The sequence below is a fragment of the Drosophila miranda genome (genome assembly GCF_003369915.1).
Source record: "Drosophila miranda strain MSH22 chromosome Y unlocalized genomic scaffold, D.miranda_PacBio2.1 Contig_Y2_pilon, whole genome shotgun sequence".
Classification (NCBI taxonomy): Eukaryota; Metazoa; Arthropoda; class Insecta; order Diptera; family Drosophilidae; genus Drosophila; species Drosophila miranda.
The window spans coordinates 22,410,858-22,432,509 of record NW_022881614.1 but is presented as its reverse complement, the minus strand read 5'-3'; the positions used below and the strand labels follow the sequence as shown (position 1 = coordinate 22,432,509).

Sequence of the window (21,652 nt, the reverse complement as noted above, 5' to 3'; positions counted from 1 at the left end):
TTCGCTTCCCTTTTCGCGATCTTGTAGCCCCTTTCCCTATATAAAACTCAATTCCGGTATTTAAATCGTCCAATCTGGTTGGGTCTGTGCAATTCAACAGTGAGCTGTCGTTGCTTTTTTGTAGGTCTGGGTAAGTCGTGGTCACTACTGGTAGTGGAAGTACGTCTAATCGGTATTGGTGCCTTGATGGCGTAGCACACACGAAGGCTTCTGTTTGAACGGCAACTTCGGCGTGCTGAGCTTGGAGTTTTTTGAACATTTCTCGCAACTGGGCTTGTATGTATTAGAAGCACCACAGCCATAGCAGAAAATTCCCCGTTCAGAAACACAATCTTGATATCTGTGTCCCGTCTTCCGACAATTCCAACAGATCAATGCAATTGCGTCTACTTCCATCTCCCTTTCACTCTCTGAATATTCTTGATCCTCCATGTTCTGTTTTAGCTCCGATATGTCTCGACGAAAAGGCATTGTTTTCGCATACCCATGCGAAGTTTTAACGTCCTCTAAGAAGATTTCGCGTCTTCGACAAATTTCCCTGAGCTCCTGTACCGTTCTGATTTCTACGTTCAACAGTTCATGGCGAATCTCCGGACGCAGGTTATTCTTCAATACCCGAACCAACTTCCGAATGGTCCAGGGTACCTCCAACTGATCGGTCAAGCTAGAGATGCTATCGTAAAACCCATCGAAAGTCTCGCTTGCCTTCTGCTTCCGGTTTCGGATCAGTTCTTCGATGTCAACGTCATCTTTTTCTTGGCGAAATTGCAGTCGTAAGGCAGCACATAAAGTATCCCATTGAACTTCAACTACTGCCTTGTGATGTCGCCAGTAGAACTCGTTAGCTTTTCCTTCAAACAAAACACTCACATTCCGGCAAAGCACGGAAAAATTTCCTTCCAAAGTTTGATGGGTCAATGCCTCTACTCTATATATGAAGTTATCTATCGATACCCCGACTCCCGAGAACTTAATTTTCCATCCATTGAGTATATGGACCACTTTGTCCGGTCTCTGGGATAAATCAGAGAAACCGCTTCGCAATGGTGACGGATGACCTATGCTTTGGGGTGCTTGTCTATGGCCAGGACCAGTTCCCTCTCCATAGTTAGTTGCTTGCAACTGCTCGGACAACGGCGTTGGAGAACGGTCTAACGCTGCGGTGACAGTGGACTGACTTGAGGTTCGGGTTACCTGTTGCATTGAATCAACTACCGAGCTTTGAATCAGCTCTGCCATTCGTTTACTTAGCGAAGCGAGCAATCTCTGTTCCATTGCCAACAGATCTACATTTTTAGAAGAACTCGCTTCTTCTCCCCTTTTGCACGTTCCTTGGACTGAGCGCGAGTATTTTGCGCTACTACCTTCGGCACAGCCCCGCTTGCAGTTCTACACCTGCTTTTACATACCGGGCAAACATTGCTAGTCTTTAAATATGTGGTCATACAGGGAAGATGGAACTCGTGCTCGCAAACCGATCGGAATACCTCATCTGTGGTCTGTATGGCTTTCTGGCACAGCGCGCACACAGGTCTTACACCTTCACCTGCCCCTTGGGCTTCCTTTCCGGGAGATCTGTCCAAACCCATGGCAAGAAAATGCTACTTATCTCGGTTGTTTCCTATCATCTATGTAGTATGGGATTGGTTTGGCAATACTACTCTGAAAGTCGTGACTATAATTCGTCCTAACTTTGTTTTATTCAACTAAAATTTCGATACTAAGTTTTGATACCAATAATGAACTCCATGACCGACGCTCGCGCACCACAATCTACATTCTACTCTTTTTCGATATCTCCTTTGAAAGGTTTACGTTTAGTTCGAACGCGACTCGCATCTACGGATCGACACTGATTCCGACAGTGGGTACCCAGATTGTTCGCCGCCGGCAGCGGACAGTAACCGATAATAAAACCTGATCTATCTGTTTTCCAGCTTCCGACAGCTAACTCTGAGACCACCGTCAGTAATTCTGGAATAAATCTCTTCTCTCCTTCGTGGATAGAGTAACGCTCGAAAGCAGAATATCTATGTTCCAATGCGCTGGAGTCGAAGAAAACTTTTACTTAATAGGATGGTGTGAACACTAACGCGGTATTTCCCGCAGGGTCAGGCGGTCGACATTCGTCATTCTCGCTCTGCAATTCCACTGAAGGATTTAGCCTACGTCGCTTCTAGTTAATTGAGCCTCTTCTTGCTGACTGTCATCTGGGGTCAGAAAGGAATAACTCTGCTCCTTTATCTGGTTTCCACTTCAGATGACTAGTCCGCAAGGGATAGCGAAAGCACTTTAACGGAAAAGGAAACTTTTGTAAACGCGGAAAAGAAAATTTCTATCTAATCATCCACGGGTCCAACCGAGTATTTGAATCTACCCTGTCGGGCCCCACGTTGGGCGCCACTTATGAAAATTTCTTTAATCATTTAATAAAATTATCTTTTTAGTTATAATATTATTATAACTGTAACGTGTAACGCTCGTCTACGCTAGACGGACAGGAGGGGCGATCTGCAAAGGCGGGGCACGCTTTAAATGTTCCGGCTCTAGCTCGTCGGCTTTGGGGTGGTGGTTCTTGCGCGTACAGATCGTCTCCATTTAGCAACACTATCACGCGATAATTTTAACGATTTATTTTCCTAAGAATTGAGCGTGCTGCGACTATACGGTGCTAGAACTACCGGTAGATCGACGAAAAGATAAAAGAAACGCTCCGTAAAGAATAGGGGAGAGTGCAGAAGAGAAGGAAGGAGAAGATGAGGGAGAGAGAGAGAGAGGGAAAGTAGAAAGAGAGTGAAGAGTGAGGGAAAGAGGAGGAGATATCGGTTGCTATCCCACGGATGTCAGTGTGGTAGCTTATTTTGCCCGCCCAACCTATGACCATCTTCCTAGAAACCGGAAGTTTCAGATGGCCCCTTTAGCTAGATCGCGGTTACACGCACGCCGGCACAGAGTTCATCCTTTTGTATCTTTATCTAAATTCCATTATATATTTGTTCGATAAACGATCAAAACTAATATATTCAGCGATGGCATATTTTTCTAATTCTAGAGATCTACAGCGAGTATATGTATATGAGAGATTCTGAGGCGTATATAAAGTGATATGAGGTGGGGTTAATACTTAAGGTGTATCTTAAGGTTAGCAGGGTATTCCTGGCACAAATTCATTCAAATTTTCTTTCAATTCGGTTGCTTGTATACAACTGGCAATATAGGATATAGTGAGGAAAGTGTAAGATTGCTGCTATGCATTAGCGATTTCATCGTAAATTCGTTTCTTATTTACTTTTCGAGAGCTTAGGATTGGGCGCGCCCGCTAGAACCAAACGAAAGTCGCAGGATTTTACTCACGCAATTACGTTTCTCCATCGGCGAAAGATCGATCTTCCGGCAACTGCTGAAATAGAACGTTATCCTTTTTCTTTCGTTTACATTAGTGCTTTCGAGACCTTTGATTTCCCTCAGGCGGGGTTAGATCTAAATCCAATCAATTTCTGTTTTGTTTCGGGTGCTTTTTAGATTTCTTACAATTTCCTCTAAATTCTTTCCAATATTTCATATAAATTCTTAATTAGAACGGGTACAACTAGTATTTAAAGCTAGATCTTAGGAACTTCATTTGTTTGTTCAAAGGAACGATTCTAGAGTCTTATTCATGGGTTCGAGTCTCTGTCGGATTCGACGGAATGGCCTAACTGATATTTAAGCTAAATTTTAGGAGCTTCATTTGTTTGCTCAAAGGAGCGATTCTAGAGTCTCGTTCATTGGTTCGAGTCTCTGGCGAATTCGACCGGATGGCCTGCAGCTCAATTACTTTTTAACTGGGTTGGGCGAATCGCATCGGACTGCCTGCCAAGGAGAGGATAGGCGGGACTGAAATCAGGGTCCGAAGAGCGTATTTATTAATTTTAATTCTGCTGGGCTGCTCTCGGGCCGTGTCTTTCTTCAACACCGGCTTTACTGCGCCATTTTTGAAACACGGACCGAGATCTGGATTCTACGTCGACGAAACTCTATTAATACAGGGGTCTGTTGAAGCGGGAACGGTAGATCGTATTTTCTTTGCAAGTCTTTAGAACATTAAACGTTGCAGGGCTCGAATGCGCCTGGTTTTGCCAGCACAAACTCCTCGCCGGGCGACATGGGCGCCGGTTGGGGACGGGGAGCGGCCGACGGAACGAGAATATCAGCCCACGAGCAGTGGACGCGGTCTCGGCTTGTTGATGCGGCACGTGGAATCTACGGAGCCTCTCGGCGGATCCGGGAAAAACGATGAACCAGTATGCTGACGCCTGCGATTTCCAGGCGGGTCGAAGTACTCCACTTTGCTGGTCACTTTTTGGTGCCGCAAACGTGGGGTGCCTTACGGCGCCTTAGCACGTGTCGCGCTAGGCTGGGGCGCGTAAGGCGGCGTCTTCCCGAGGAGCTGGTCCACAATTTCCGCAGGAAATCTTTTGCTGCGGAAAATACGAGTTACCTCTATTAGATATTCGCCCGGAGAACGGGGATCGACATTTATCTTACCGCAGTGGCGGCGGTATCCGTGGATGTACACAGATTAATCCAGCCTCTGGCGGTTCTCGGGGTTAGAACGCCCACAGAAGAGGTTGCTCCCGCAGAAAACGGCCACACTTATAACCCTTCCGGCACTGTACACACTTTCGACTATATTTAGTGGAATTAGGCGCGGATGTAAAACTTTTCACTGATTGGAAAAAACACGACTCGTCGGCTTGATTATCGCACAGGAAAAGATCGAAGCCGGAAACCTGCTCTGGCCACTTGACATTTGCATGCACTCTTGCATGGGGAGGTTACGCCCTCTAGGTTGCCAAATTGGAGCAACCCTGACCTCGGCTGATTTCGATAATTGTCAATCTTGCGGTCAGCTGCCCAGGCAGCTGATCGGCAGGCACCTTCCAACACGTACAAAGGCGATTCATGCCCCCTACATACATACATATGTATGTCGGGATGTTTGCGCTTTCTACAACACATACATATATCTTTAGAATGGAAGAAATTAATTTTAATAAGCCATTTTGTATTTGAGGCATGTGCCTAATCAATAATGCGATTTCTACGGGAAATGCTATGCTGGTGATCGTGATCATATCTTTGGTTCAGTAAAATAAATAAAATTTGTAGGACGAGCAAGGAATGGCTTGGATTAAGGGAAATGGTTGTGAGGAAGAATGCTTACAAACATTCCATTCAGAAGGATTTTAAGTTTATAATATTATGCGATGGTTTCGTACTTATTAAATCGTAATTCTTTCTCCAAAGAAGGGATCATTATGCTCTTATTTGAGATATCTATCCTAAATTAATTGTAGTAGTGTTCAGGCCAGCCGTAAACAATTTCCGCGCACTGTGCCAACTCCGTGCGCCCCGGTCCCAACTCGCTCTCGCGCGCTCGGAGTGGCGCTCGGATCCACAATCCACGATCCACACGGCGCTCACGGCAGAGAAGCAACATAAGGCATAGAGTGAAGCAGTTACGATTTCACCCCCGCTTCAGACGACCGATCTACCGCGCGACCGTCCAACCAAATACACACACATAATTATATATATTCCACGAAACATAACGGTTTTCATTTCTTATGACGGCTACATCAATTGCGTTGTGGGAGAGTTGAGCTTCGATCCGCCCCTCTACAAACATTGGTCCTTCGAGCCGGATCTTCGCATTCCCCATAAGGAGAAGCTCACCCCAGCCAGCATCGGCGGATCGCTCCAAGTTCAAGATAAGTACTCTTCGATTGTGCCTAACAACAGTGCAGTGATTTTGTGCGAGTTTTCCATCCCAGTCCGAGTTCCCGTGGAATATGTACATATGTACACACATATGTATTTATTTCTCGCTCTAGCGCCAAATTAAACCATACTTCGTTCTGCCAACGTTTGTGGCTTCCTACTTCTCCAAAGGTTTAATTTGATCCGAGCTAACTCCTGCGTTCAGCTTCCGATCCAGTGTAAATAATATTCTTACCTCTCCAGCTACCAGCTGAGCTTTCGTTGCTAACATCCATACATACATGTAAGTTAACGTACCCAATTCTATTGAGCTCTTATACGAGTTGTAAACAATCTTTGGCTTTCCAAAACGAAAACAATTTCAATCTTGGGCCTCCGCCTAATTGATTTCTAAGATGTACAATCTCAAGGGCTCCCGCCGCAATCCCATTCTTTGACACTCGCCTAAATGGAAAACCAATGTTTGCCCACACCCGGCTTCTCATAAACAATCTCACTCCCGGCTTTCTGCAGATCCTGCACTTTAGGCATTTTACAGTTCTCTCTTTGGATGACGAAATCCAATACTCGGGATGGCGAAATCAATTGAAATGTTTATAGAAAAACTATTCCCGAAAGGGATCAACGATGCAAAGATCAGAAAGTTCAAGTCAGTCTTGATCCAGAAGCGACACCGCAAAGTCGAGCTAAAAATTAAGATCGCGCAAACCCTTTGCCCGGAATCCTTTGTGACCCTCTACTTAAATCTATATCAGTGAAGTTAGAAGTAAAATAAAAACTTTTTAAAAACACAATCCGCTACCGCAGTTATTTAATTGGCGCCCAACGTGGGGCGACGTTGTATAAAAAGCACCGAATAATAAAAGTGTTGCGTCGTGCCGAAACCCGAAGGACAATTAATTAATGGAATAAATCCTTCAGATATAAAAACGCGGAGTGACTGTGAGATATAAGATAAAAAAAGTGAGATAAAAAGGAAACAAACCGGAGCTTAGGGTGTGCAAAAATAAATACAATATACAATACAAATACAAATACAAATACAATACAAAATACAAATAAATACAAAAGCTAATCAAGACAATTCAAAAATACAAAAAAAGCAAAAAAACCAAAGTTTTTAAACAAAACCAACCAAACCAAAACACAAAGAAAGTGAAACTATCAGCTAAACCAAAGAAGGAAGACCCCCAGAAGACCCAGTTAAACAAAGAAATTTAAGAAGGAAGACCCGTTCGAAGACCTGTCAGCCAAATCAAGAAGGAAGACCCGTTCGAAGATCTGTCAGCCAAACTAAGAAGGACGACCCCTACCGGATAGTCCGTGAGCAAAAGTTGTATTAATAAATATATAAGTTCAATTAGGTTATATTAGATTATAAAAACAAACATATAAGAAAAATTTAAGGTGGATCAACTAACTTTAGATTTTGAAAAACTAAAAATGATTAACTCACAAACAAGGACCGATCTCACTGCAGATCTGGTCAAACAATTGATAGCACTTCAAATTTCACAAGTACAGGAGCAAATTGTAAATTTAAAACAACAAATAGAAACTATATCCGATCAGGTATCAGATTATCAGGCAGAAGCAATAGACGAGACAATAAAAGATGACACCACATTAAAGGTAATAGAATCCCTACCAATTTTCAATGGTGGATTAAACCAATACGTAGGATGGAGGGAAGCTGCAGAAACTGCAGTGAAGTTATATAAGAAAGGAAGTAAGCAATATTATATTGCCTTAACAATTTTGAGAAACAAAATAACAGGACCAGCACATGACGCACTGACCAACCACGGGACAGTTTTAAATTTTGATGCCATACTTTCACGACTTGACTTTGTTTACAGTGACAAGAGACCAATTTACATAATAGAACAGGAGTTAATCGTTCTCCGACAAGGGAACCTTTCAATAATAGATTTCTATAACGAGGTTAACAAGAAAATTACCTTGTTAATAAATAAGACAATAATGACTCACGGAAAGGACAGTGAAATCACGAAAGAATCAAATAAGAAAATTAGAGACAATGCCTTACGCATTTTTGTCACTGGCCTAAACGGCGGCATTGCAGAAATCCTATTTTCATACCTTGGCAAAGGTACAGGAATTGCAATCAAATAACATTCGAGCCTAATTTGCCTACCAATTCAGTGGCCCCAGAAATTCAGGGAATAATAACTACAATACATTAAGATTCAACCAACGACAACCAAGGACTAATAGTTCACCATTCGACCAAAAAAGGGATCTTCAGAGGAATAACATGTCATGGGGACAACCCTATTTCTTGGGTAATAGACAACAAAATCAGGCCCCAGAACCAATGGATGTAGACGAATTGATACAAATCAAGAACCGACAGAACAGCAATCAATTCAGGGGAAATAATAATAATAGAAATTATCGGGAGAATACTAACGGTTATTATAGGAGAAATAATAACAATTATAACCAAGCTCAGCATTTTAGGGCAAACGTAGTACCGAATAATCAGTCTAACGAAAATCAGGCGCAGGAACGTAAGCCAAACGAAATGTCGGAACAACCGGCTAATTTGTTTTGCAAATAATAGTATATATATAAATAAATAATAAAATAAAATGGAATACGCTGTGGTCTTCGCCAAAAAAATCTGTAAGAAGCAGATCACCCACGATCAGCCGAATGTCCCCTGCTGGCTCTGCGACAGCGTAGTGCACGCAAAATGCGCTGGATTTTCTGGCCTCGTGAGTGATGCTATAGCCAAACGTAATGGCTTGCATTACAGTTGCGAGGCATGCCGTGCGGTGGAGAAAGACATGGTGGCTTTCATGAGGCAGACGCGGAGTGGCTTTAAGGAGCTGACCGTTGGTTTTAAAAACCAATACGATCGGCTCCTAGCCATGGAGGCTCAGTTTAGCGGTTTAAAACTGCTGAATGAGTCTCCGAGGCGCAAAAAGGTCACTCCGCGGGATCTGCAATTGCCAACCGTCACTCAGCCGTGCGCCGCCGAAAAACTGACTCCGACCACTCCAAGTGTGCAGCAGTTGATCTCGTTTGCCACTCCAAGGGCAACGACAGCTGCTGGCGACGCAGATTCGGTAGCCGAATGCATCGCCTCGGAGAATGTGCAGCCAAGTCCGTCTGCAGCGTCCGTGTCCGTGGTGTCCGCAAGTTCGCTAGTTGTCCCGTCTATACCGATCCCACCAGTAAATAGACGTTCCGGACCTCCGGATATTGCCACCACAGGTACTAGGCCTGTGGTGACTAAACCACTGGTGGGAGTCCCACCAAAACGACAAGTTTTTGTTTCACGGCTGGCCCCTGACCTCACATCTAATGATGTAATTGCTTTTATTCAAAGCAAAATAAAAGCCGTGGGTTTAAAGGTGGAGAAATTTAACTTCTCTTATGCCAGGGAGATAGCCTCGTTTAAGATAAGCATCTCCCCAACTCAATTTGACACCATTTGCTCCGCCAAATTTTGGCCGGAGCATTTGGTGGTGAAGGAGTTTAAGGCTAAGAAGAAGAATAGGCCCCCCATATCCCTTCCAAACCTTTCCAGTGTGCCACCCTCAACCTCAACCTCAACTTCCTCTTCCTCAACTTCCCGTCTTACTTCCACCTTTCCAAAAAACTAACTTCTCTTTTAGTAACCTATCAGAATGTAAGAGGCTTGCGTAGTAAGCTCAGCATTCTTTTCCGGGATAGTGTTGCATTTGCTTCCCACGTTATTGTGTTTACTGAAACCTGGTTAAAGCCGGACATTCTTAGTTCCGAGGTTTTGGCAGGTCGGTACACAACTTTTAGAAAGGACCGTTCGTCTCGACGGGCAGGGGGGGTTCTAATTGCAGTGGACTCTTACTTCACGTCGGAACACTTCACAGTCCAAGTTCAACAGGAACTGGAATTCCTGTGTGTAAAACTGATTCTTCCCGCTTTCGCTATATTCATTACTTGCTCGTATATCCCACCTTCTTCGGATATTTCAATTTATGAGCAGCACTTGTCCGCTTTAACCGCTGTTTCTTCCTCGCTATCTGATAAAGATCGTATGATAGTTCTTGGTGACTTCAACTTGCCAGGAACTGTTTGGTCTTCGGTAAACGAGTCTAGTATCCTAGTGCCCATGTCACGACATAACTTTGTTGACGGCTTGCTTGACCTATCCCTGTCTCAAGTCAACCATGTGAATAATTCCTTGGGTCGATTGCTTGATCTGTGCTTTGTATCGGATCCGACCATAGTGTTGTTAACCCGAGCCCTTCCGCTCACTATACCTGAAGACGCCTACCACCCTACTTTCGAGGTGTCGCTAGATATAGGACCAACTGTATTGGATCGGTCGAGTAGGCTGCCCGAACGTGTCCGCTGCTTTCGTAAAGCCGAGTTTGCGAAGCTTAATAACCTCATTAGGGATTTTGATTGGTCCGCTTTGTACTTGTGCACTGATATCATAAAAGGCACAAACATTTTTTACAATGCTCTTGGCACATTTTTCGATTCTTGTGTCCCGCTTTCTTGTCCGACTAGATCTGGAAAACCCCCTTGGTTTACCAAAGAGTTATCCAGTCTAAAAAACTTAAAATCAAGACTTTATAAAAAATTTCAAGAAGTGGGTTCTCCTACTTCTCACTCTCGCTATGTATTAGCTCGGTCAAACTTTTCAGTTCTTAATGCTCAATGCTATAAGAACTACTTATCTCGATGCAGGATACGTTTTTCTCAGGACCCTAAACAGTTTTACAGCTTCGTAAACAGTAAGCGTAGAACGTACGCACACCCATCCTCGCTATCATTTTGTAATACGTCGGCAAACAATGATCAGGCAATTGCCGATCTTTTTGCCCAATTCTTCCAAACCACCTATTCTGAGGAAAGCTACTCTGGTCATCCGTACCCATACGGTTTACCGAGGTCGAACGGCATTTTCAGTCCCTTGTTAAATGAATGTTCCCTACTTCATGATCTTCGACTAGTTAAGCCGGTGTTTTCACCGGGTCCAGACGGGGTTCCAGGTTGTGTACTCAGGTACTGCGCCGAGGCTCTGTGTGGACCTTTGCTTAAACTATTCACCCTATCCATTGATTCTTCTTGCTTCCCCCCGATCTGGAAGGAATCGTTTATAATTCCTCTCCATAAAAAAGGTAGCAAGTCTGATTCAAAAAATTATAGAGGTATAGCAAAGTTATCCGCTATTCCTAAAATGTTTGAGAGGGTTTTAACTCCGCACTTGCAACATCTCTGCAAGTCACTTATATCTCCAACTCAGCATGGATTTATAAGGCGGCGATCAACCACCACGAACTTGTTAGAGTTTACCTCTTTCATTATTAAAGGCTTTCAAGGTAACTTACAGACGGATGTTATTTACACCGACTTTAGTAAAGCATTCGACTCTGTAAACCATTCCCTTTTAGCGCATAAACTTGACCTTTTAGGGTTTCCGCCCAACCTCCTGAGATGGATTTCTAGCTATCTTTGTTCTAGGTCTCAAAGAGTCCTCTTCAAAAACTCCCTCTCTTTCCCAGTAAAGGTTTCTTCGGGAGTACCACAAGGCAGCCATCTAGGCCCCTTACTCTTCACACTCTTTATTAATGACTTACCTTCAGTATTAACATACTCTCGAGTACTTATGTATGCGGATGATGTTAAACTCTGTGTGCAGTACAAGGACATTTCATTTCATTCTCGCTTGCAATCCGATCTCAATAACTTTCAGTCATGGTGTTGTGCAAACTTGTTACACCTTAATGCCTCGAAATGCAAAGTTATGACATTTCATCGTTCTAGCCCTTTGTTGGCTCCTTACACCCTATTTGGTGGTTCTCTTGAGAGAATTACCCTGGTGGATGATCTGGGTGTTATGTTAGACCCCAAGTTAAAGTTTTCCGAACACATTTCTACCATGGTAAATAAGGCCATGAGCGTGCTTGGGTTTATAAAGAGGTGGTGAAAGGAATTTGACGACCCCTATATAACAAAGACTCTCTATACCTCGCTTGTTCGTCCGATCTTAGAATACGGCTCCTGTGTATGGTGCCCTCAGTACAAAGTACACCAGGACCGTATAGAATCAGTACAGAAAAACTTTTTACTCTTTGCTCTGCGGGGCCTTAACTGGGATGCGGGTGTAAGACTCCCATCTTACTCTAGTAGACTACTATTAGTAAACCTCCCATCCTTAGTTAACCGTAGAAAAATGCTTGGTGTGATATTTATGCACAACTTGATCAGGGGTGACATAGACAGCCCTGATCTGTTGAGCCGCATAAACTTCACGATTCCTATTAGACTGACTAGAAATTTTATACCGTTGTTCCTTCCACTTTGTAGATCGAATTATTCCTTGCATGAACCGTTTAGGGTCTTATGCTCGGATTATAATTCCCTCTACCATATTATATCCACCACTAATTCTCTTCCTCTTATTAAATTATTAATCCTTACACACCTTTCTATTAATTAGTAACTGTAGTGGTATTTGTACTTTGATTGAATGCTTAGTTTCTTAGTAAGTTTAGTACTAATTTTCCTCGAATGTTAGTCTAATAGCTATCTTTCTTGCATGTTCGCGTTTGGTTCGGCTACGCACCGCGCGTCATGCGGCAGCGCCCCTCGGTCGGTTGGGCGGGAGGAGGGCTGCGTTTTGCCTGGGATCCGCGCGTAACAGCCTTCTGCTGGTGTCACACGGGTCACTTGACGGTGCAGTAACTGCATCGCCTCTTGAAAGATGCAGTCATTGCATGTCAACGTCCACACTATAAAGCAATGCGGATAAATAACATTGAGGAGGACCATTTTTTAGATCAGCCCCCGAAGTAGGTCTGCCCTACTTAAAAAGAGTAGATAAAAAAATAAACAGAGAATTAAAAGTTTTGATAGATACGGGAGCAACTTCCTGTTATATAAAAAAGGGAATTTACGAAAATAAAAAAGAATTATCAATTTATAAGAAAGTTGCTACAGTGAATGGGTTTTCAATAATTAAATATTTCCATAATATAACTATTTTCAACACAAAACAAGTGTTTTATGAAATAGATGGAATGGAGGCAGATTTACTAATAGGATTTAACCTAATAAAGAAAATCGGAGCTGTTATTGAGACAGGAAAGGGGACTTTAAGTTATAAAGACAATGAGGAGAAACTAATATATGACGAGGTCCTTTCTTTAAACAAATTAACCTTTATAGAAGGAAAAACCATCCTTCCGTTGAAGGAATATATAATAAAAAAATAGGTAGAAGGAAGTTTATATAGCTTGGGATCGAAAAATCCTGAGCACGCCGACGAAGAATTATCCGTCAATAGTTTGGTATTCAAATATCCTGACCCCGCCGTCGTTGAATTATCCAACATCCAAAGTTTTAATAGTTTGGGATTAAAATATCCTGAGCACGCCGTCGTAGAATTATCCGACACTAAAAGTTCGAATAGTTTGGGAATCCTGAACACGCCGTCGTTGAATTATCCGACAATGAACAATTTAAAAGTTTGGGATGCAAAAATCCTGAACGCGCCGTCGTAGAAATATCCGACATTCAAAATTATGCAAATTCTGAATTGAAAAAAATGAAATTGTATAACACAATAACCTACAAAGAGGACAATTTAGAAAATCTCAGAGAGAAAATGGTATCTATCATCGAAGAAGACCATGCCAATATAAATTTACAGTTACCGTTCAGAACGGATATAAAAGGAGAGATTAACACTGAACATGATAGATCGGTATATGGCAAGCAGTATCCATACGCTTATTCGGTTAACGATTTCGTTAATAACGAAATAAGTAAAATGTTAGATGAAGGTATAATCAGACCTAGTAAAAGCCCATATAATTCACCGGTAATAGTAGTACCAAAGAAGGGAGTAAATGAGGACGGAACTCCTAAACATAGATTAGTAATAGACTTTAAGAAACTTAATGAAAACACCATACCGGATAGATACCCTATGCAAGATCCTTCAGTAATCCTTGCCAATTTAGGTAAGGCAAAGTATTTCTCGGCCATTGATTTAGAGTCAGGTTTCTATCAGATTTTAATGAGGGAATCAGATATTGAAAAAACATCTTTTTCCATAAATAACGGCAAATATGAATATGAAATAAGAATGCCTGTGGGATTGACGAACGCTCCCAGAATTTTCCAAAGGGCAATGGACGATATACTTAGAGAACAAGTTGGGAAAACTTGTCACGTCTATATGGACGATATAATAATATTTTCAAAAACTATAGAACAACATTATAAAGATCTAATTCATATAATACAGATATTGCAAAACGCTAACATGAAAATTTCCCTAGAAAAGTCTAAATTCTTTCAATTGGAAACCAAATTTCTGGGATACATTGTTTCCCAAAATATCATTAAAACAGATCCAGACAAAATCTCCACAATACAAAACTATCCAATTCATAAAAATATCAGAGAGCTACGTAGCTTCTTAGGACTAACAGGGTATTACAGAAAATTTTTCCGAAATTATGCTACAATTGCCAAACCATTAACAAAATATCTGAGTGGAGTAAATGGGAAAGTTTCACGAAGGGCATCCAAGAAAACATTAATACAGCTGGATGAACCAGCAATGGGAGCATTTAATAATTTAAAGGACAGTTTAATAGCACATATTGAATTAGTACAGCCAGATTACAATAAAAAATTCACATTAACCACAGATGCATCGGACATAGCAATAGGTGCAGTTTTGTCGCAAGATGGGAATCCCATAACATTTATTTCTAAAACTTTAAGTAAAACCGAGCAATTATATGCTACTAATAAAAAGGAATTATTAGCTATTGTATGGGCATTAACAAATTTGCGAAATTATTTATACGGAGTGAGTGGAATTGAAATACATACAGATCACCAACCTTTGTCCTTTGCAATGTCGCAAAAAAATCCAAATGTTGAAATGAAACGTTGGTATTACTTCATAGAAAGTTTCACACCAAAAATCATTTATAAGCCAGGCTCAACTAACGTAGTAGCGGACGCTTTATCTCGGATTAAAATAAATCATATGACAGATAGTGATGTCGACCAGACAGATTCAGAATCAGACATAAATACTCAGCATTCAGCAGAGAGTAGTTTTGAAAACGTCATTCAAGAGACTAGCAAGCCTCTAAACCAATTTAAACAGCAGCTACTATTAGCGCAAGGGAGATTCACAGTTCATGAGTTAGTAAGAGTTTATGAAAATACCCGACATATTATTGAATTTGATACGGTAGACAATCTGCTAATCATTTTAAAAGAATTTATTCAGCCTCACTTAACCACAGGAATACACTGCACCTTAGAAGATTTATACCTTATCCAAAATAAGCTAAAGGAAAACTTCATAAATAAATTTCTCTTCACGAGAAAGTTCCTCCAAGATGTAGTAAATTCAGAAGATAAAGCTATAATTATAGAAGAAACACATTGCAGAGCCCATAGAGGACTAGACGAAAATTACAAACAAATAACTAAGCTGTATTATTGGCCAAACCTGCACAAAAAATTAAAAGAATATATAAAAAATTGTGAGATCTGTAACAAAAACAAATATCACAGACACCCTGTAAAAATTCCAATTGGGGAAGCTCCCATTCCAGCAAAAGAAGGAGATCAATTACACTTAGACATATACTATGCCCAAAACCTAACATTCATAACTTGTATAGATTCTTATTCCAAATACTTGGTGGTCAAGGAAATTCAAAGTAAATTAAACATTGAAAATAAGGTAATGGAAATTTTGCAACACTTTCCGTTAGCAACCTCTTTAATGACTGACAACGAACCAAGCTTTACTTCAGCACAATTTAGATCATTCATACAAAGAAGTAACTTAACTATTTATTATGCTGATCCCAGACACTAACAGAAATAGCGCGGTGCATCAAGGATGAACTAAATCTAACAGATTATTCAGAAATAATAATAAGGGCGGCACTGAAATATAACCTGACGATACATTCAACGACCAATCAAATGCCATATGACATATTGTATAACAAAATAGAACACAAGCATAATCCAATATTACTTAAGGAAGCTCAGACCAAAATGCTTAAGCTACATAACAAAGATAGAGGAGAAAAAGATTATAAAATAGGAGAAGTAGTTTATGAAAAGAAATTCGGGGAAAGAAATAAACTTCAATCCCGATACAAAAAGCAGGTAGTTAAGGAAAATCGACCGAATAAAATTATAATCAACAATAGAAACAGAATTATACATAAAGATAACATCAAATATTAAATATTTTCATGACGACTTTTTGAAAATACAAAATAAAGTAAATGAATTAACTGAAAATAATAATAAACAATTTGTAATAAATTCCAAATTTTTCAAAGAAATTGAATTGCTATCAAATTCATTAAAAAATGTCATCTTCAATGAAGAAACGATACTGAGAAAGCATCGTTTAAAATTAATAACTTTTGACCTACTAAATTTAGTTGATACCATAACCCTCTTAAAAGTAAACATTTTCAATACAAAAATTATAGATAAAAACGAAATAGAGGACATTTATAAGTGTGGAGATAATGTTTTTTATCCCCAATCGGCCGACTAATTATTTCGAATTAAATAAAACTCGGCGCAGAAATAAAATTACGATATGTTCTTTAATGCGTGACATCCAAATTGCAAGTGTGGCTTGCCTGCCCTTCATATTGCTGCTCCGATCGCTAAGCGCAGCTTCGCTCGGCCGACGTCGGTAGGCAGACGCAAAGCGGAGATAGCGAAGAGCGAGCTGGCAGAGAGCGTTTAGCAGGGCAAGCAAGCGCAGAGCTTTAACAAACAAATGAGTGACATAGACATAAGTAACAAACAAAATAAGCGGCTGAGGGCCAAGAATTAGGTGCTATTTGGCAAGCAGCTAATCGGCTGGGTTCTGCTCCGAACATTCACCCCCCGTTGGAAGGCAAAGGCTTTCAACAGATCCATCCTGAAGGGGCAGAACCGCTATTTTTCCAACGGCCCTCTTGAAAAGGCCTTTTTGAGTGCGGATGACGGCTACTCTGATGGTTCCATCTTTTCCTGGGATGCCGCTCTCCATGTGGCCAAGCGGCCACCTTAATGGTGGCAGCGTTTCCTCCTTGATCATGACGAGCGCTCCTAGCTTGATGTTTGGAGACGATGACCGCCACTTGCTCCGCTCCTGAAGAATCGAAAGATACGCCGTGCTCCATTTTCTCCAAAACGCCTGCTTCATTTGACACAGCCGCTGCCATCGACTAAGTAGGTTGACCCGGAGATGCGCCACATCTGGCTCGTCGAATGCAGCTTTCGGGGCTCCATTGAGAAAGTGGTTTGGCGTGAGCACATCTAGATCATCGGGACTTTCTGTAATTGCATAAAGCGGACGGGAATTTAACAAAGCAGAGATTTCACAAGCCAAGGTCTGAATTTCATCAAGAGTAAAAATGTAGGTCCCGACGATGCGATGAAAATGATATTTAGCTGCTTTAACAGCCGCCTCCCACAAACCCCCAAAATGAGGTGAGCGAGGGGGGATGAATTTCCAGTCGATTCCACTAGAAACGCAGAGATGTGACACAGCCGACGTATGAGGATCGCTGAGGAACATTTGCCGAAGCTCCAAAAGCTCATTTTTTGCTCCTACAAAATTTGTAGCGTTGTCTGACCAGATGATTCGAGGTTTGGGACGTAGACTTATAAAACGCCTTAATGCTGCCAGAAAGGATTCTGTAGATAGATCCCGAACGACTTCCAAATGAGTTGCTTTGGTACTAAAGCATACGAAGACAGCGATGTAACATTTGATAGGAGGCCTGCTTCTGACTTCCGACTTGTGATAAAAGGGTCCGCAAAAATCAACGCCCGTTGTGTGGAATGCTGGATTAGTCCTTACGCGATCCGCAGGCAAGTTTCCCATGATATGTTCCCTCAGCACTGGCTTCAAACGAAAGCATCTAACACATTTGCGAATGATTCCCGCAACATATTTGCGTCCGCCAATAGGCCAGAATTTTTGCCGAAGCAGTCCGAGCAATCCTTGAGCTCCTGCGTGGAGAAACCTTTCGTGAAAGAAGATAATAATAGAGACAGTGACAGGATGTCCCTTAGGAAGCAGGATCGGGTGCTTCGCGTCGTAGTCCAATTCGGCATTTTGGAGGCGGCCTCCAACACGCAGCAATCCAAAGCTATCCAGAAATGGATTCAGTGAGGCCATCGTGCTTTTTGGGGGTAGGGCCTGTTTGCTGGCGAGGGCCCTTATCTCTTCCGAAAATTGTTGCTGCTGTATTGCCCTTATGAGCAAATGCGTACCATTTTTGATGTCGATTACGGTAAGTTGACCCTTCGACCGCGCTATGCCTTTGTCCTTGAGAATGTAGAATCGATATATGTAAGCAAAGACGCGCTGCATGGATCCGAATGAGTTTTGAAATTTGCAATCGTACGATACATCCCTTTCGTTTGAAACAACCAATGCTGCATGACGACGTTCTGGTACATCGGTCGGCAATTGCAAGCCTGCAGGCCACTCTGAGCTCTCAAGACGCAAGAATGGTGGTCCAGAGATCCAAAGGCTGCTATCCATTAGTTCAGCGGGCGTGGCTCCACGTGATATGATGTCGGCAGGATTCAACTTTGTGGGCACGTGATGCCAAGTCATTCCAGCGGTGAGCTCCTGAATCCGCTGAACTCGATTAGAAACAAATATATTAAAATTCAATGGTGATTCTCGAATCCAGGCAAGGGCTATGGACGAATCCGACCAGCAATGTATTTGGCATGGAGCTGATAATCCCTTAACTATGGTGGACACTAGTTCGGCTAATACGAGGGCAGCGGACAGCTCAAGCTTGGGGATAGTCATACTTTTCAAGGGCGCGACTCTGGATTTAGAGCATAAGAGATGACTTTGCACAATGCCAAGAGCTTCCGAACGCATGTATACACAGGCGCCATATGCTGCTTGGCTCGCATCACAAAACGCGTGCATTTCTAATCTGGCTTGCTGCCGAAGCACGTAACGTGGAAACTTAAAGTTTTTAACCATCGACAACTGCGAAGTCAGCTCAATCCAAGTCGTATGTAGATCCTGGGGCAGGCTTTCGTCCCAATTCAATTTTAGGCTTTCGTTCCATAGCGACTGCATAAATATTTTAGCTTTTGTGATGATGGGAGAGATGAGCCCTAGAGGATCGTAGAACCTAGCTAGTGTAGACAGGACCGAACGCTTCGATATTGGGCCTGCAGCGGTTCCGACGTGAGCGAAGCTAAACAGAAGATTGTCCGTGGTGGGATCCCAAACTAGACCAAGCGCCTTGGTTACTTCAGTCCCGTCATGAAAGGTAAGGAACTTTTCGCGATCCGCCTCCGATACGCCTTCCAAAGCAGCGGGTTCATTGGAACACCATTTACGTATGGGAAAACATCCTTTCGAAAGTAGCTCCTTTACCTGCTGACGAATTTTGATGACAGAATCAATGCTGTCCCCTCCAGATATGAGATCATCGACATAGAAATCTCTTCGAACAACATCAGCGCCAAGCGGAAAACGCAACTCTTCATCATTTGCCAATTGATGCATAGCACGAATTGCTAAGAAAGCGGCAGGTTTGGTTCCGTAAGTAACAGTCTCCAACTTGAACACCTGAATCTCCTCCTTCGGGTCATTGCGCCATAGGATGCACTGCACGTGCGTATCGGGATGGGAAACGCGTACACAGCGGTACATTTTGCAGATATCGCCACACAAGGCGACTTTAAAAAAGCGGAAACGAAGCAGAGTTATCAGAATTTTAGGTTGGATGGTGGGTCCAGCCATAAGCGCATCATTCAGTGATACTCCAGACGCTGTTTTGGCAGATCCATCGAACACTACGCGTAATTTGGTGGTTGTACTATCCTGCTTGTGGACGCAATGGTGAGGCAAGAAGTACTGCGGGAGGTCTGACTGCCGCGAAGCTGGCGACATGTGTCCTAAATCACGATACTCCTGAAGAAACTCCATATATTTTTCCTTAAGCTGTGCATTTTTTGCTAGCTTCCTCTCCAAATTGAGAAATCTACGTAGCGCCTGCTGATACGATTCTCCTAATTCCTCTAGACTGAATTTGGTTGGCAAACGCACGGAGTAAGCTCCGGACTCTAGGCGAATGCAGTTTGTGACGAAATGCTGTTCGCAATGAACATCTTCCTCCGAAATTGATGAGGGCGAATAATCTCCATCGACTTCCCAAAACCGCCTTACAATATCGCACAAATTAGTCTCGCAAGCGGAGATGACAGGGGGATCTTCAACGGCTGCTAGCGCCGCACGGGCTTTCTCAGAGTTTTTAATACTTCCTGACACTATCCAGCCAAGTTTCGTCTTCTGCAATGTTGGCAATTGGTCTGACAGTCGAATCTGTCCAACGCACATTAATTCGAAAAACAAACCAGCACCTATCAACAGATCGACACGCTGGGGCTTGGCGAAATTAGGATCAGCTAGTTTTAGGTTATTTGGCATTGGCCAATCCTTTGCGTCTAGGCCGAAGTTAGGCTGCATTCCTGTGATTGAGGCAGTGATAATTGCAGAGAGGAAACCGCGATAGCTTTCGTCTTGAGATTGCAGGACGATGTCCACAGCCTTGCTGGATGGTAGAATTGACTCTCCAATACCGGCGATTTTAACGTGAGACGGGTGAGGATCTAACTGCAGCTGATTGGCGAGTCTCGATGTTATAAAGTTAACCTGAGAAGCGGAATCTAAAATGGCACGACATGGAATAAGCGATCCAAAACGGCCCCTGACATATACGATTGCAGTAGCTAGCAGCACGTTTTGGCTAGGCAGAGATTTTTGACTCGAGGGGGGAGGGCTAATATATTTGCTTGCTACTAGGGCACTTGCAGGATCATGCTGGGTCGATTCCGTGCTCGGCGACGGCAACTCAGCGTCAGCGCCCGACTGCATGTGGAGCAGTGTGTGATGCTTGGCTTGGCAATTTCTACATGCCCCTGACTTGCAGCGTTGCAATGAATGGCCTTTGTTGAGGCAGTTTAGACATAAATGGCGCTTCTTCACCTCCTTGTATCGAGAAAAAACAGGGAGATCTATAAATGCCTGGCATCGGGATATGTAGTGATCGGAGGATTTGCAATACTTGCATGTTGAGCTATTATGATCGTTAATGGAGGTGATTAGGGTGCTAGGTTTACTTTCTCCCACCTGCTGGCTAGGAATTGTTACCATAGCCGATCCCAAATTTTCCAGCATCCGACATCTTGCTTCCAAGAATGAGGCCATGCTTGACCACCGAGGCAATCCTGACGTCGGCAAGTTCTCTTCCCATTTCTCCTTGGTCTTGTGGTCCAATTTCGTGCCTATGATGAAGATCAGCAACCCATCGGAAATCTCCTGCGGGGTCGCCAAGGTCTGAAGTGCACGCAAGTGCGAATTGATTTTATCGCTGAGCGCGCGCAAACCGATAGCCGAGCCCTTCTCCACCCCTTGCAGCCCGAAAATAGCCTTGACGTGTGCCTGAAAATGTAACAGTTTATTATCGAATCGCAACATTAGTAAATTCAACGCCTTGTCGTAATTCTCCTCAGAAAGTTCCAAGGAACGAATCGTATCCAGCGCAGCACCATCTAGACATCCACGAAGATATTGGAATTTTTCGATGATTGGTATACGATGGTCTTTGTGCACCATTGTCGAAAACATCGCGTGGAATTCTGGCCAATCCATGTAGCTCCCACTGAATCGCGGAAGCTGCAACTCGGGCATTCGAGAACGGCCTGTACTATTATAGGCGAACAACGACGAATTCCCCTCGAGAGTATGCCGAGCCGTTGAATTGGCAACATTTACCGTGCGAGCAGCCATCAACTCCCGCGACAGCCTGGACCTAACCTTGAC

The 21,652-nt window shown here is 42.8% G+C and overlaps 1 long non-coding RNA gene and 1 pseudogene across 1 annotated transcript; one reads left to right on the top strand and one right to left on the bottom strand.

Annotated features, from left to right (window-relative positions):
* Window positions 1-2,966: 2,966 nt before the first annotated feature.
* LOC117193579 lies at window positions 2,967-4,951 on the bottom strand. Its single transcript, XR_004474628.1, has 2 exons — window positions 4,528-4,951; window positions 2,967-4,460 (listed from the first exon to the last, which is right to left on the bottom strand). It is a non-coding gene; the product is annotated as an uncharacterized LOC117193579 (long non-coding RNA).
* A 231-nt stretch (window positions 4,952-5,182) lies between these two features.
* Window positions 5,183-21,652, top strand: part of LOC117193885 — a 46,010-nt pseudogene continuing 29,540 nt past the window's right edge.